This window comes from Bos javanicus, chromosome 16 (assembly GCF_032452875.1).
Source record: "Bos javanicus breed banteng chromosome 16, ARS-OSU_banteng_1.0, whole genome shotgun sequence".
NCBI classification, from domain to species: Eukaryota; Metazoa; Chordata; class Mammalia; order Artiodactyla; family Bovidae; genus Bos; species Bos javanicus.
In genome coordinates this window covers 25617803-25621552 of record NC_083883.1, presented here as the reverse complement: position 1 = coordinate 25621552, position 3750 = coordinate 25617803, and the positions used below count along the sequence as shown (strand labels likewise).

The window sequence follows — 3750 nt, the reverse complement described above, 5'->3', positions numbered from 1 at the left end:
TATTGTCTCATAATGACTGTCAGAGGGTTTTTCTCAGGACTACTTTATGGAACTCTGCAGAGCTCAAGAAATCTGTGCTTGCCTCTGCTGTCCCACTTCATCTTATGTCTGGGCAGAAATGGAGGGCAGTGAAACCTGAAATGAATTCCAGTTCGTGTTTGATCGAGCGGCACTTAATGCTCAGATGCTCACGTTAATGTGCAGGAGTTAAGTATACATTTTCTTGCTTTTCTACCAACTTGTCTTAGCAGTTCAACATGAATAGCCAAGTCTCCCTTCTATTATTATAGAAAGTCTATTTTGGCTACTGCCTCGTGCATTTTTTCTTTTCATGCAGAGATAGCTCTAAAAGGCAATGTTTTCTTCATATCCATTTGTGTCCTCTATTAGCTCCCCTGCACATGGGCCGGGACCAGCCACAACCTGTGTGTGTGTGACATGTAACTCTGGCACCTCCCACAGTGCCTTCCTCCTGGTGATGTTCAGACCTTGTTCACTGAATAATAAAAATACTCAGGAATTTTTCAGTTACAATCATGATTCTATAAATCTTGATCCTATAAGCTTGCTTTTAGTTCTTTAAGAAAACATTGATTAATTTGTATTAATAAAATAGCTATAAAATAAAAATACTGAGAATTTGAAAGTGCAATATTAGGGAAGGGTTCATAACTTCTAATAGTAGAAGAAGTAATAAAAGTAGAAGTTACACCTAGAAGTTACTAGTCCCAAGTGGTTACTATGGCAGGCAGTCTGTTGAAGGTTTTAATGAATCTCCAAAATACCTGTGATATGTAAGTTTATTAAAAAGATAAGAAAATTAAAGCTTGTTTAAGTAATTTGAGAAGGAAAAAACCCCATTTGATGGAGTAATGAAATAATATGTGGCTAATGTGATGGTAATAGAAGATGATTTAATGACTTATGTAAATGTTTTCCAGAGAGCACTATGTATAAAATAGAAAGTTGGTTATAAAACAATTTTATGATCCATATATATATATATATATATATATATACATACACACACAAAACATAATAGAAAAAAGAAGCTGGGCAGGTAATATAGCAAAGTATTAAAATCACCTATTTTTTAATTAATAGATTTTGAATGAAGGGACTGAATATTTTATTTTTTAATTATTATTATTATTTTCTTCATTGTGTTTTAATACATGTAAGAATTATATTATTATTGAAAAAGAAGCATTTTAAAATTTGTTGCTGACATTACTGTGTGTAAATGTGCTTTTAATTAAAGGAAAATTGATGGAATCTGTGTCCCCCTGAATTATTCTAGGGACGTGCACTAGTTGTGCAGGTAAAACTGTTAAAACTGTTCTGGACTTGAGGCTGACTTTTTTCCAGAAAGGCCTGAGGTTGTGCCTCAGTGTGTGTCCGTCCATGACTTTCTGCACAGCAGTTTCTGACCAAAATGACTCTGACTACCCACCAACCAGCCCATACTACTCACAACCCCAGGGTGGTAATGCAGGCAGTTCCGACAGCTTTTTCCAGGCAGATGATAGGTTTGCATACATCCCCCTACCTTCCTCAGGGCCCCTTCACTCCTGCTTCTGACAAAGCAGGGTTTCCTGGCTTGCCTCCCTTGTGGAGAACCAGTCTTATACTGTCCTGAGTAACACTGAGGCCAGCAGTACTGAATGATCAAGTTAGACAGCCTAAGGCCCCCTTCCAAGAGCCAGGTCCCATGACAAATCAGAAAAGAAAAATATCTCCGGAGTCATCTTTCAGAGCAGGAGTAAAATTTGCTCTGCCACTTCAAGTACCTTGGAGACTACAAGGGACAAAGCACAGTGGCTGCAGCAAATTGTGCCACTTTTTACTGGGTTTTGTTTGTTTCAAAATCACAACCTAGAAGAAAATAAGTTCTACAAATTTCCAGAACGAAGTTTCCACAGTGAAGAAGATTAACCAAAGACTGAGTGGTGGAAAACTTTTAGGAGCTGTCCCCCAGCTCTGTCCCCTCCACATGTGTGTGCACGCTGAGTCCCTTCATTCCTGATTCTGACACCGCATGGACTGTAGCACGCCAGGTTCCTCTTAGGTCTCTTGGGTCTCCTGCATTGGCAGGTGGGTTCTTTACCAGTAGTGTCACCTGGGAAGCCCCCTCACATAGATGCCAATAATTGGCTTTCCTGAGGACTTTAAAAAGATATTTGGGTCATTAGGAAGACCTCTGAGGTCTGAGAGCATTTTGAGGAGCACAGAAATAAAGACTAATCCATTTTCTTATTTGGAGAAGACTGAATCCTTCAAGTCAAGCACAGGTTTCTAAGAAAGATGCTGTGAATGTCTACCTTTGATGGCACTGCAAAGAACATTCTATGAAAGCATGAAAATCTAAAAATACAACTGTTTAAAAAGCCCATCAAAAAGGGTTAAACACTTAGGAATAATCTTAATCTTAATCTTAATAAACTTAATCAAGGAGGAGAAAAAATGTACTCTAAAAACTACAAAACTTAAGAAAAAGAAAAAAAAAAGACAGGGCAGAGGACGCTGTGATACTAGGTGTGGTATTCAATTTCAGGTGCTCAAGCAATGCAACATTGACATCACTTTCTATAATTATACTTAATTTATATTTTCATCTCCTATCTGCCCAGTAATGAAAGGGTTATCTTAGCCAATTCAAAAGTCTTCAAAAAAAAAAGTCTTCTTCATCCTTTCAGTAGTTATATAACCACAGTGTGAAGAAATATGAATGTATATAGTATTTAGAGCATTAAGACTTCCCTGATGGCTCAGATGGTAAAGCATCTGCCTACAATGCGGGAGACCGGGTTCAATCCCTGGTTCAGGAAGATCTCCTGGAGAAAGAAATGGCAACCCACTCCAGTATTCTTGCCCTGCCCCCCCCCCAAAAAAAAAGGGGCTCAAAGAAATACTTGTCGTTGGTTCCATGGTGTAATGGTTAGCACTCTGGACTCTGAATCCAGCGATCTGAGTTCAAATCTCAATGGAACCTTTATGGGATTCCCTGGTGGCTCAGATGGTAAGGTGTCTGCCTGCAATGTAGGAGACCCGGGTTCGATCTCTGGGTCAGGAAGATCCCCTGGAGAAGGAAATGGCAATCCACTCTAGTACTCTTGCCTGAAAAATCCCATGGATGAAAAGCCTGGTGGGCTACAGTCCATGGAGTCGCAAAGAGTCGGACACAACTGAGTGACCTCACTTTCACAATTGTCTATTATCATTTACTTTAAAAAACATAATTTATAAAACATTTCTGTGGGAGAAGTAGCAGAGGGATTCTGAATAGTCTCCTCTTGCCCCTGCCAACAAATTTCCTTTACTCTGATAAAAATGAGAAGCTGATCCCTCCACCTCTGAGCTGATCAGATGACATTTAGCTCCTTCTGCACTTGGCTGTTGTCTTAGATTTCCGGGTTGACAGATTTCACAAGAATACAGTAAGATGGACTGCTGTGCCTAGAAATCCAAGTTCCATAATCTGTATAACCTGAGGTGAATGTGAATGTGCCATGGGGAGTTCTTTCCGGAAGGAATAGTACTTTCAAGTTGTGAATAGACTTCAGACCTGGAGGTTGTATGTGAATATATGTATGAGCTTTCCTAGAATCCATTCTACTTCCCCTTCACTGTATAGCAGCCATGCAGTTTGGGTGGAATTGACCTCACATCCAGAACTATAGGCTCTGACTGGCCTATGACCTAAGCCCTGATCACTATAGTTAATTCAAGAGTAGGCATGAAACCTAAGTT

The 3750-nt window shown here is 39.5% G+C and overlaps 1 non-coding gene across 1 annotated transcript; it reads left to right on the top strand.

Moving 5' to 3' along the window:
• Nucleotides 1-2920: 2920 nt before the first annotated feature.
• TRNAQ-CUG (transfer RNA glutamine (anticodon CUG)) lies at nucleotides 2921-2992 on the top strand. The gene has a single exon. It is a non-coding gene; the product is annotated as a tRNA-Gln (tRNA).
• Nucleotides 2993-3750: the final 758 nt, after the last annotated feature.